General features: G+C 44.0%; 1 non-coding gene across 2 annotated transcripts in view; it reads right to left on the reverse strand.

Moving 5' to 3' along the window:
* LOC137438455 (uncharacterized) overlaps positions 1-13656 on the reverse strand; it is a 47314-nt gene that overhangs the window by 2597 nt on the left and 31061 nt on the right. For both annotated transcript variants that reach the window (XR_013621202.1, XR_013621201.1), the window contains one exon: positions 12772-12886. This is a non-coding gene — a transcript (uncharacterized LOC137438455). The remainder of the gene's footprint in view (positions 1-12771; positions 12887-13656) is intronic.

The raw sequence follows: 13656 nt of genomic DNA on the forward strand, positions 1-13656 counted from the left end.
TTTGGCTTTTAGATGGATAGAGAAGCTTGTAGATACTGACGGCATTTGGTCAACCTTGGCTGTAGCTGCCAATGAAGGTCCAGCATTCCTGCGATGATCAAATAAACGTCAGGCAAGATTGGCTTTCTACATTTACATAAAGCAGCTGTGTCGTTCGGTGTTTGATTACCGATTTCATAATCACTGAAAACGATGGCATTCCTCATTTGTGTTATTGCTTTTACTCAAAAAGCAAGTTTGTTTAGAGAATTTGCAGACGTTCAACATGCTCTTGCAATCTCGAATCATCCTTTTACCTTTTATGTGAAGAGGCATCCTTTTATGTGAGGAGACATCCTTTTATGTGAAGAGGCATCCTTTTATGTGAAGAGGCATCCTTTTATGTGAAGAGGCATCCTTTTATGTGAAGAGGCATCCTTTTATGTGAAGAGGCATCCTTTTATGTGAAGAGGCATCCTTTTATGTGAAGAGGCATCCTTTTAAGTGAAGAGGCATCCTTTTATGTGAAGAGGCATCCTTTTATGTGAGGAGACATCCTTTTATGTGAAGAGGCATCCTTTTATGTGAGGAGACATCCTTTTATGTGAAGAGGCATCCTTTTATGTGAAGAGGCATCCTTTTATGTGAAGAGGCATCCTTTTATGTGAAGAGACATCCTTTTATGTGAAGAGGCATCCTTTTATGTGAAGAGGCATCCTTTTATGTGAAGAGGCATCCTTTTATGTGAAGAGGCATCCTTTTATGTGAAGAGGCATCCTTTTAAGTGAAGAGGCATCCTTTTATGTGAAGAGGCATCCTTTTATGTGAGGAGACATCCTTTTATGTGAAGAGGCATCCTTTTATGTGAGGAGACATCCTTTTATGTGAAGAGGCATCCTTTTATGTGAAGAGGCATCCTTTTATGTGAAGAGGCATCCTTTTATGTGAGGAGACATCCTTTTATGTGAAGAGGCATCCTTTTATGTGAGGAGACATCCTTTTATGTGAAGAGGCATCCTTTTATGTGAAGAGGCATCCTTTTATGTGAAGAGGCATCCTTTTATGTGAAGAGGCATCTTATTAGGTGAAGAGGCATCCTTTTATGTGAAGAGGCATCCTTTTATGTGAAGAGGCATCCTTTTATGTGAAGAGGCATCCTTTTATGTGAAGAGGCATCTTATTAGGTGAAGAGGCATCCTTTTTGGAATGAAAAATGCTCTTATTCTGTTTGTTTTTGTTTTTTTTGAATACAAGATCGAGGCTCGTGAAAGAGCTAACATTAATTACACAGAAAGACAAACCGACACATAAAACATATAACATGGGGAGCAGTGGACAAGATGGGGAGAGAGGGGTAAGGACACAAACACAACATTTGAGAGCAGGGACATCGAGAGATCTGTGGGAGGGAGAGGTCTTTGGGGGGGGGGGCATGGGAAGGGGGGGTGGGAGAGGTATAAAACATATGGACACTGCCAGGACTTCCAGGAAAGAAGTTGGAATTTCAAACAAGGTGGATCTGGGGTGAATTAGCGGGCGGAGAAAAGATTAAGGTTTTGGATGGGGGAAGATAAGAGATGGTGGTGAACAGCTCTTTTAAAGACCTGGAGGGAGGAGTGGGATTGAAGTGAGTGTGGGAGCTTGTTCCAGAGGCGGGAGAAAAGAGGAATGAAAGAGTGAAGGTGAGCAGAGAGCCGAGATTTCGGCAGTTTAACCATCAGAGGGTTGCTGGCAGATCTTGTGCGACCTGTAGGAATATTTGGGGGACAAAGCACAGACAGAGCTGGGGGAGCAAGGCCAGAGAGGAGTCGGTAGAAGACAGAAAGACAACCTACATGCCTGCGGTGAGTGAGTGAAAGCCCCTTGGAGATAGCTTCATCACAGGAGATTCCAATGATTCTGAAAGCTTTGGTTTCAACAGCGTGAAGCCGAGCTAGGTGTGAGGCAGGAGCACCGGCCCATAGGGGAGAACAGTATTCCATTGAGCTGCGGGTGAAAGCCTTGTATGTGGTGAGGAGCTCAGGTGTGCCTAGGAAGGACTTCGTACGACGGAGGATGCCCAGTCGGCAATTGGCTTTGGAGGCCAGCTTGGAAATGTGATTTTACCAAGAAAGATCATGGCAGATAGTGAGACCCCAAAGCTTGAGCGACAGAACTTCTTGGAGTGGATTGTTGAGAAAGTAGATGGGAGGGTTGTCCAGTCGATCTTTTCGGAGAGACATAGTAAGTGTGTGAGATTTGTCAGGATTGAAAGACATGTTCCACTTGTTTGACCAGTCTGTGATTTTGTCCAGGTCTTTAGAGAGTGAGATGGCTGCAGACTGCCGATCTGAGGGAAGAGGCATGGAGCGGCAGAGAGTGGAGTCATCAGCAAAGAGATAGAGAGGATTTTCCAGAGAGTCGGAGAGATCATTGATAAAGACCAGAAAAAGCACAGGGCCCAGAACACTGCCTTGGGGATCTCCAGCCTGAACAGGAAGGGGAGATGAGAGACATCCATTCAGGGCCACACGTTGACTACGACCAGAGAGGAAGTCCGCAAGCCATGCATGGAGATTTCCATGGATACCATAGGAGGAGTGTTTGGTGAGCAGCGCTGGGTGCCAGACCATATCGAAGGCATGTGATATGTCAAGGATGACAGCTCTGATTTCCTGTTTGGCATTGAGGACCTCCATCCATTGTTGAGACAGCAGAAGCAGCATGTCCAGAGTAGAATGACCTGGTCTGAATCCAAATTGATGATCGGAGATCAAGCCATTGGAGAAGAGGAAGGATTTGATATCCGAAGCAATGATGGATTCCATTACTTTGCTGATAATTGGAAGCAGGCTGATTGGTCTGTAGTTGCAAGGATCTGTCTTTGCACCTTTTTGTGTAAAGCGGTTATGTTTGCTGATTTCCAGGATGCTGGCAGATGACCTTGAGCAAAAGAGAGGGTGAAAAGAACAGAGAGATGGTGAGATAGAGCGGCAGAGCAGGATTTTAGGACCCGTGGGCTGATGCCGTCTGGTCCAGTTGCAGAATCAGAGTCGAGGTTTGACAAAAACTCCTCCACCTTGTCAGGAGAGAAGGACACAGAGTCCAGGAGCAGTTGGGTTCGACTGGGAAAGGTGGGAACAGAGAGAGATGGGTTTGGGACACAAGATTTTGAGGCATTCGGCTTTGTCACGTGCGGTGTCAACTGTGTAGCCATTTGAGGTAAGGGAGGGGATGGAGGGGGAACAAACATCAGAAACGGATTTGACCAGACGCCACCAGGATTTGGAGGAAGGAGAAAGGTTTGAGAGTTCATTCTTGAGTGTGGAGAGATAGTGATTCCTGGCACTCCTGAGGGTAGACACACACTTGTTCCAAGCTTGGTGGAAGGAACTGAGATTGCCTTCAGTTGGATTAGCCTTCCAAGAGGCAAAGGCAAGTTGTTTCAGGGCAACTGCCTCACCACAAGATTCAGTGTACCATGGACGGGAGGAAGGGTAAGACAACTGAAGACGAGATGGGATAAATCTGTGCATGAGAGAGAGCAGTTTGCTTTGGAAGAATTCCCAGGAAGAATTGAAGTCAGATGCAGTGGAGATGGGAGACCAGTCCAGGTGATTGATGGCTGCTTGAAGACAGTGCCAGTCGGCCTGAGTGAAATGCCAGACTCGTCGACGCTGAGGAGGCTCTCTGAGAATGGCCAGAGAGATGTCCACTTTAACAAGCACATGATCAGAAGAACCGTTTGGAGCAGAAGAAGAGCAGCAGACATTAGCAGGGAAGTTTGTCATAACCAAGTCTAGAAGAGAAGATACACCATTGGCTGAGATCCGGGTCGGGAAATTGACAGATTGTGTCAATCCCAGTGAGTCGCAGAAGTCCTTTGCTGAGGTGCCATGGCTGGTGAGAGATGAACCCACACCCAGCCAGCTGGCATGATGACAGTTGAAGTCGCCACATATGAGGAAGAGAGAGTTGGGATGAGTGGATAGAAGTTGGTCCATGTTGTCAGACAGTGAAATGTAAATGGAGTCATCACTGTTTGGAGGACGGTACAGAACACATATGAACAAAAGGTGGGAGCGGAGAGGAAGCCGTAGCCAGAGGTACCCCTGGGGGTGAGGTGGAGAGAGGGCAGTGCAAGGAGATTGAGGAAGAGAGTTTTTGATAAAGATGGCCACCCCACCACCAGGACGAGGCTCAGGTCTATCATACCGGAGGAGGGAGTAACCAGGAAGAGATATTAAGGAATCAGAGACATCTTGAAGGAGGAAAGTTTCTGTTAAGCAGATCAAGTCTGGATTGTCAGAAGCAACCTGTATGGAGAGATCAGTCAGGTTTGAGCGAAGGCCCCGGATGTTTGAGGTCCATACCGTTAATGAAGAGAGAGGGGGGTAGCATCGGGTACAGGACAGGGGAGGGGAGGGGTAGGGTAAGGTGAAGGATGAGAGGGGAGGTAGGGAGAGCAGTTGATAGTGTGTCAGAGATTACAGAAGAGTTACAAGAAAGGGAAGGATGAGGAGAACGAAAGGTTTGATGGTGAAGGGATGAGGCACAGTGAGGGGTTGTTTGAGTGGGGGGGGGGGGGGGGGCAGAGGAAAGTAGAAGGTTGGGGGAGGTGGAGGTATGAGATAGAAGGGAGACAAAGTGGGGAGGAGGCAGCTTTGAGGAGGAGCGGGGAGGATGGAGAATTGGAGAGGAATGGTATGGGGGGAGATTTGAATGGGAGGGGTTGGGGGGGAGTTTTGAAGGGGAGGAGTGAGGGGGGAGTTTAGGAGGGGAGGGGCAAGGGGGGAGTTTAGGAGTGGAGGGGCAAGGGGGGAGTTTAGGAGTGTAGGGGCAAGGGGGATTTGGAGGGGAGGGGCAAGGGGTTGTTTAGGAGTGTGTGGGCAAGGGGGGAGTTTAGGAGTGTAGGGGCAAGGAGGGGGATTTGGAGGGGAGGGGCAAGAGGGGAGTTTAGAAAGTGGATGATTAATGAAAGACGAACATTGATAAAAAATTGGGTTTATTGTGATTTTCAAGTTAGCAATCTGATTAAGAACGATGGAGGGATGAATGGAGGATGGGATGAATGGAGGAATGGAGGAATGGGATGGAGGATGGAGGGATGGAATGAATGTGAATTTAGAACATGTAGTGAGGGAGACGTATAAGAGATTGAATTTATTTTTTTTGAAGTGGAATGAGTTGGAGAGGAAATTGAAAAAAGCCTTTTAAATAGGAAGAAAACAGCGTGTTGTAATATACCACTGAATAAAACACTGAAGGGGAAAGTTTAAACATATTTAAATAATATTTAAACAGAACCGTGAACAATCTTATATGCACAAAATACCAATGGGGGGGAGGGCCGAGAGGGATAACCCCGAGTCACGTGAACAGGGCAAAAGGTGGATGGCAAGGAGATAATGGGAGCGGGGCGAACAGCACACCTGGACAGAAGTACAGGATGAGACAACAGCACACGTGGAGAAAGGAAAATAAATGTTTTTGGATTTTTTTTTTGTTTTTTTTTGGGGGGTGGGGATTTAAAACGTTAGACAAAGAGTATTATGTTCGGGGTAGAAGGGAAAAATCTAAGAGCCAAGCAAAACACGAAGTAGGACTCCACGGACTTAAGTTAACAAACACCGACGGAGGTACTAGGCCGCACACGAGGAGCAGAACACGATTAATTACGGTATTAGCCAGACGGTATTTAAAACGTTAGACAAGTGGTCGATGTTCGGGGAAGTTAGAGGGAGAAGAGAAAATCTAAGAAATAAGCAATACAGCGAAGGAAAGAACTTAAATTCACAAAACACCGATGTGGGGAGGGAAGCCGAGAGAAACCAGGCCGCGCACGCGGTGGGAACAGAAAACGATTAATTATTCAAAAGTTTGCATGAATTGCAAATCAACACCAACTAGAAAACACACTGAAACACATGCACAATAGAATAACAAGTAAAAACTTGACAAAGACACGAATGGAAAAAATACTTTAACTTTGCTGCCGTGCAGAGGTCGAATTCGCTTCCTTGCTCGAGGGACCGGAAACGGAAGTTTTTTGCTCGTCATCCATCCATCCCCCAATCCTAAAATGCTTCTGGTATGCCTGGGCAACAACCTCTTCCCTCTTTGTCGCCCTTGATAGACTCATGAGCTGGTCAAACACTTGGAATATGTCCTTCAATCCTGAGAAATCCCACATAATCACTCTCTCACTGAAAGGAACACCTGGAAGATCCTCCCATGTACTTTCTGAACAATCCTCTCAAAGAAGTTCAGTTTCTCAAACTCCTGGGTCTCACTATTAGCCATAATCTTTCTTGGGCAAACCGCATTTCAAAGTTGGCCTCCAAAGCCAGCTTCTGACTGGGTATCTTCCATCGTGCAAAGTCCTTTCTTGGCACACCAGAACTCCTATCCACCCACAAGGCCTTCATCCACAACTTGATGGGGCACTGCTCTCCCCTCTGGGATGGCTGTCTTGCCTCACATCTTCCTGAGCTTCATGCCGTGGAAACCAAGGCCTTCAGGATTATTGGAAACTTCTGCAATGAAGCTGAGTCTATGGGACTATCACTTTACCATCGCAAACAGGTCAGTGGTCTCTCTGTCTTCTACTGCCTCCCTGCCTGCTATCTGGTCTTTCACTCTCTGCTTTTCCATGCTTTCTTCCCCTTACCCCCCCCCCCCTCCCCCAGGTTTCTGCAGAGCACACACAGTCCACCATCAACCGTCTCCTGGTCAAACTACCAAGATCCAGAATCACTGCTCATGTCCACGCATTTGTTCCTCTTTTTTCCTGCCCGTGGAACCAACTTCCACATCTCTTCAATCTTATCCTTCCTTCGAGGTCTTCAAGGCAGTTGTTCACCACCATCTCAGATGATAACCGCAAAACCATGATCTTTGATAACCCCATTAATCTCCACTGTAAGCCCACCTCTTTCCAAATTTGCAGTTGTTCCGTCCTGACAGTTTGCTTCTCTATCCATCTTGTCCAACCCATGGATCCTCCCCTACCCCTCATTCGTCCCTACAACCCTAATCTGTCCAAGTTTCCCTCTATTCTGTCCCTAAACCCTGGCTGATGGAGTTTCCCCCTTCACTCTATTTGTACTGTTCCTTTTATTACGATTCGTGTCATGTTATAGCTCCTCCATGAGCCTCGACATTGTATACCAAAAGGTTTCCTCATTCAAAACCCCACAAAGGACAAGAGAACTCCAAGGTCACAAATCCATCTTTGAGCTGTCTTTTCTCAGTTAGATTCCTGACCCAACTACAAACTGTCATCCTCGTGTTTTGCAGGCAGACCGTTGCATGGACTAGTTCACCATCCTTCGGAGGACATGTTAATTCGGCTATCCTGTTTGCGAGCATCCATCGGTGGAACTTCCAGCATATACAACTGCGGGAACACTAACAAAGCGGTGGCCCATGCAGTTAACTCTTAAGAATTGTGAAAATCCAGCAGGGCCTTGGATTCATCGACACAGGTGCAACTGATACAATTATTTGCCTGTTAAGGTTAGATTTATGAGATGCTATTCCTCCAGCAATATGCAACACTGACAGATGAGGAATATCTCAACATGCATTTCAAATGAATCAAAAGGTCTGCCATTGGCTTGTGTTGATACATCAATCAACCTTCAGATGGCATTGACAAGGTTGATGTGCGATAGAATCACATCCTCAACTCACAAGGTAGTTAAATCTCACAACCGAAAAGCATCTCTTCACCTTGGTTCATTCAGTAATTCTGCTCCTTCAAATTGAAATATTTCTGCATTGAGTATAAATTTATAAAATTACACTTGCATAATGACTATATTGTAAATAAATCTACCCTTGAACCCTGAATATATCAGGTCCTTGGCTAATTTAAAGTTTGAGATATCTTAAGGCATTTCTTCTTAATCAAGCTCTTTTGTAATGCCCACATTTTTCACTATATCCTTATTTTATTATAAGATGTCTTAGGATATTTATTTGTAAAACATTTAATTATTAAATCATATCTTTCAAACAATCATTCATAAGACAGCCCCAAAGCATGGAGAATGAATTTCTCAATGAATAGAGTAAAAACTTGAGAATTCATATCAATTCCATTTTACAACAAAGGTGAATGACTTTGATTAAAGCACTGATGAGATCAAGTGGAGACAAAACACAGATGTGTCAGTGTGAGACGCTCCTGAGGCCATCCTGGAGACTCAATAGCTAAGTGGTGAAGTGGGCTGTCACCTTGTTAGCGAGGAAGATCTGCGTTTGAATCCTGGGTTGAGTCAGGCCTTTTTCACATTAGACCCACATGGGAATTACACAAGCCATGTTACTGCAATGGTTGCCACTTGCCATGGCAACATAATTCAGCCAATCAGCACCGTTATCTAATCAGGTTGAGATAATGTCATGAGAAATAGATATCTGCAACATGAAAGCTAAATGTTCAATGTTGTTTGAAATTATGCATACACAAGCCTTGTTACTGAGATGGTTGCCATGGCAACAAAATTCGGCCATCACTGTCGTGGTCTAATCAGGTTGAGACAATGCCATAGGCAATTGATATCTGCAATATGAAAGATACATATTGAACGTTTTTTTAAACATCATGTACACAAAAGTACTTGGACGGATGGTCGGTCGGACGGATTTTGCTAAAGTTACAAGTCACAAAAGAACTGTCGAGTCACTTCAGCACTGTCAGACCACCCCACCCACATCTGCTCTGATAAGACTTTTCAAAAAACATCCTCATCTCTTCATGTGACAAATGTGATATTAACTGTAGAATTCTCATTGCAAGTCAGTGCAATTATTTGAATACAGATACAGTAGTTTCCATGACGTTTTTGTGACGTTTGTTTTGTGACGTTTGTTTTGGAGCGCTTGTGCCGTTTGTGACACTTGTGACGTCTGTGTCCCTTGTGACGTTTGTTTTGCGGGGCCTGTGACCCTTGTGACGTTTGTCTGTGACGTTTCTTGTGTGATGGTTGTGACACTTGTTTTGTGATGCTTGTGACGTTTGTGACGCGCATAACGTCGGTTTTGTGACGTTTGCTGTGTGTGTTTGTGATGTTTGTGGTGTTGTACCATTTGTGACGTTTGTTTTGGTACGTTTTTATAACGTTTGTGACGGGCGCGACGTCTGTTTTGTGTGGTTGAGACCTTTGTGACGTTTCTTTTGTAACTTTTGCGACGTCGCTTTGTGACGCCGTAACGTTTGTGACGTTTGTTTTGTTTGTTTGCGTTGTTAGGTGCCATTTGAGACGCTCGGTCTGTGTCGTTTGTGACATATGTAACGTTTTTGTCGTTTGTGACGTTTTGCCGTTTGTGACATTTGTGCCACTTGTGTCATTTGTGACGTTTGTTTTGTGATGTTTATGCCGGTTGTTTTGCGATGCTTGTGCCGTTTGTGACGGTTGTTTTGTGACGTTTGTAACGCTTGTGGTGTTTGTTTTGTGACGTTTGTGCCATTTGTGATGTTTGTTTTGTGTCATTTGTTTTGTGCCGTTTGTGCCGTTTCTGTTGTGACGGTTATGACGGCTGCGACGCTTGTTTTGTGACGTTTGTGGCATCTGTAGCGCTTGTGCCGTTTGTGACGGGTGTTTTGTGACGTTTGCGACGTTTGCAACGTTCGCGGCGTTTGTTTTGTGCCGTCCATGATGGTTGTTTTGTGACGTTTGTACCGTTTGTGGCATTTGTTTTGTGACGTTGGTGATGCTTTTGGTTCTGTTTGCTTTGCGACATTTGTGACGGTTGTTTTATGACGGTTGTGGCGCTTGTAGCGTTTGTTTTGTGACGTTTGTGACATTTGTTTTGCTATGTTTGTTTTGGTACATTTGTGACGGTTGTTTTGTGCCGTTTGCGACACTTGTAACGTTTGCGGCATTTGTTTTGTGACATTTGTGTCATTTGCAATGTTTGTGGCATTTGTTTCGTGACGTTTGTGACGGTGTTTTGTGACGATTTACCGTGTGTGACGGTTGTTGTGTGACGTTTGTGCCGTTTCCGGCGTTTGTTTTGTGCCGTTTGTTACGGTTGTTTTGTGACGTTTGTAACGCTTGTGGTGTTTGTTTTGTGACGTTTGTGCCATTTGTGATGTTTGTTTTGTGTCATTTGTTTTGTGCCGTTTGTTCCGTTTCTGTTGTGACGGTTATGACGGCTGCGACGCTTGTTTTGTGACGGTTGTTTTGTGACGTTTGTGCCGCTTGCGCAGTTTGTTTTGTGCCATTTGTTTTGTGAAGTTTGTTTGTGACGTTGTTTTGTGACGTTTGCGGCGTTTGTTTTGTGCCTGTTGTGATGCTTGTGCCACTTGTTTTGTGACGTTTATGATGTTTGTGACGTTCATGACGTTTGCTTTATGCCATTTGTTTTGTGTCATTTGCAACATTTGACATTTGTTTTGTGCCCTTTGTGACGTTCGAGACGTTTTGTGGCATTTGTTTTGTGACGTTTGTTTTGTGGTGTTTGTTTTGCGCCGCTTGTGACGTTTGTTTTGCTCTGTTTGTGGCATTTGTTTTGCGCCGTTTGTGGCGGTTGTCTTGTGGCGATTGTAACGTTTGTGGCGTTTGTTTTGTGACGCTTGTGACGCTTGTGCCGTTTGTTTTGTGCCATTTGTTTTGTGAAGTTTGTTTGTGCCGTTTGTTTCGTGACTGTTGTGACGCTTGCGCCACTTGTTTTGTGACGTATGTGATGCTCATGACGGTTGCTTTATGCCATTTGGTTTGTGTCATTTGTGACATTCGTTTTGTGCCCTTTGTGACGATTTTGTGGCATTTGTTTTGTAACGTTTGTTTTGTGGTTTGTTTTGCGCCGCTTGTGACGTTTGCTTTGCTCTGTTTGTGACGATTGTTTTGCGTCGTTTGTGACGGTTTTCTTGTGACGATTGTAACGTTTGCGGCGTTTGTTTGTTTTGTGCCATTTGTTTTGTGAAGTTTGTTTTGTTGCGTTTGTTTTGCGCCGCTTGTGACGTTTGTTTTGCTCTGTTTGTGACGTTTGTTTTGCGACTGTTGTGGCACTTGTGTCACTTGTTTTGTGATGTATGTGTTGTTCGTGGCGTTTGTGACGTTTGCTTTATGCCACTTGTTTTGTGTCATTTGTAACATTTGCGACGTTTGGTTTGTGCCCCCGGTGACGTTTGTGACGTTCGGCGGCATGTGTTTTGTGACGTTTGTTTTGTGGTGTTTGTTTTGTGCTGCTTGTGACGTTTTTTTTGCTCCGTTTGTGGCGTTTTGTTTTGCGTTGTTTGTGACGGTTGGCATGCGACTATTGTAATGTTTGTGGCGTTTGTTTTGTGACGTTTGTGACGCTTGTTTTGTGCCATGTGTTTTGTGCCATGTGTTTTGTGCCGTTTGTTTTGTGGCGTTCGTACCATTTGTGACGTTTGTTTTGTGACTGTTGTGACGCTTGTGCCACTTGTTTTGTGACGTATGTGATGTTCATGGCGTTTGTGATATTTGCTTTCTGCCACTTGTTTTGTGTCGTTTGTAACATTTGCGGCGTTTGTTTTGTGCCCTTTGTTTTGTGATGCTTGTTTTGTGACGTTTGTAACGGTTGTTTTGTGCAATTGAGCCATTTTGGACGTTTGTTTTGTGACATTTGTGACGCTTGTTTTGTAACGTTTGTGACATCTGTGACGTGTATAATGTGTGTGACCAGTGTGACGTTCGTTTTGTGTGTTTGTGACATTTGCAACGTTTGTAGCATTTGTGCCGTTTGTTCCGTGCCGTTTGTGATGCTTATAACGTTTGTGACGTTCGCTTTGTGACGTTTGTTTTGCGCATTTGTGTCATTTGTGATGTTTGTTTTGTGGCATTTGTAATGCTTGTGACGTTGCTTTGTCGCGTCTGTGACGTTTGTGGCATTTGTTTTGTAGCGCCCGAGACGTTTGATTTGTGACGTTTGTGGCATTTGCTTTGTTCGTTTGTGACGTTTGCGTTGTGATGCCTGCTCCGTGACGTTTGTGGCGTTTGCTTTGTTCGCTCGTTTTGTTCCGTTTGTGGCGCTTGTTCCGCGGTTCTTGGTTTGTGCCGTCTGTTTTGTGACGCTTTGTGACGTTCGTTTTGCGACGCGCTGTGACGTTTTTGTGCCGTTTGTGACGTTTGTTTTGTGCCTGTTTGCGACATTTGTTTTGTGCCTGTTTGCGGCGTTTGTTTTGTGCCTGTTTGCGACTTTTGGTTTGTGCCTGTTTGCGACTTTTGGTTTGTGCCTGTTTGCGACTTTTGGTTTGTGCCTGTTTGCGACTTTTGGTTTGTGCCTGTTTGCGACTTTTGGTTTGCGACTTTTGGTTTGCGACTTTTGGTGACTTTTGGTTTGCGACTGTTTGCGACTTTTGGTTTGCGACTGTGAATTTTGTTTTGTGACTTTTGTGACTGATTTGAATCAGAAACTCAGATTTAGATGGAGAAGAGTATTTGAGATGCAAGCTATATACATACAGTAGTTTATATGATATGTATTTGGTTTTGAAATAAATTGAATTACTTATAGAGCAGCTTCTACTTTTGGAGCACCATTCATGTTTAGGCTATGTGTTTTGTCATTTAAGATCACCCCAACATCCATGTCATTTTCCAGGTTGATATCTGTGGTTTCATTGTTAGTCCATTTAAAACTCCATTGTTAGTGGTCCCATAATAAGCATTTAAAACTCATTTCATCCATGCAACATGAAGAGGGTGTTGCCTGGATTGTGAACAATCTTGGTATCTACGGAAAATTGCTCAAAATTCACAGCAAATTCCTTAGAGCAGTTCATGGTGATGGGGCTTATAACAAAAATGGCTTCAAGTTGATTGGATAACTGCTTACCTGCAGACGACAATAGCAGAGAACTGCGATAATACAGAGAAGAATTACAGTTGCCAAAATGCCACCCGTTATCACGACCGTGCCGGCTGTCATTCACGCCGATACCAATTGAATCCTGCATTCACACACAAACAAGGCAGAAGTTTCATCCCGATGGTAGAATTGCAAGAACTGAGTGATTAATCACTTCCTAGCTCCTCACAACCACAACACCGCTGTAGAGACGGTGGGCCAAAATCTGAGAGGCTTTAAAATGATTTTCGATGCAATTTTTTTTTAGGCAAACTGGAAATAGTTTTTTAGTCATAACTCCAGTACGTAGATTCCAAAAATCCAATATTCCTGCTAATTGGGTTGCACATTAATTTTCAATGACGTCATCACATTTATTTATGGCCATTCGATATGTAGAATCAATATTGGATGTTTCATGCTGAATTTCGACACGTGAGGCATCAACTTTACATAATTAAAGTATGAAGAATACAAGAATTCATTCTTCCAATTGATTGCGATGCACATTACTTACGACGTCATCAGATATGAATATTAAAAAATTATGAGCCAAAGTCAATCTTAAACATTTTGGAGTGAGTAGAACCAAGGGAATACAAAAAAAATTATAATTACACAAAGCCGAATACAGAAGTGGAATGTTCCCAGTAATTGCGATGCATGTTCATTATTTATGACGTCATAAGATTTGCATCAAATTTGTCATAATACGATATTTCTACATGAAGCCGAACAGTTATGACGGGAAATACATACACATAGTGGATGTGTAATTGGAACATGGGAAATGCAAAAATACCATGCTGGATACCAAATGTGATGCACACTTATTCGCGATGATGTCATCAAAACTAATTAGTGTGCATCATC

Source organism: Myxine glutinosa, chromosome 13, assembly GCF_964187855.1.
Source record: "Myxine glutinosa chromosome 13, kmMyxGlut1.1, whole genome shotgun sequence".
Taxonomy (NCBI): domain Eukaryota; kingdom Metazoa; phylum Chordata; class Myxini; order Myxiniformes; family Myxinidae; genus Myxine; species Myxine glutinosa.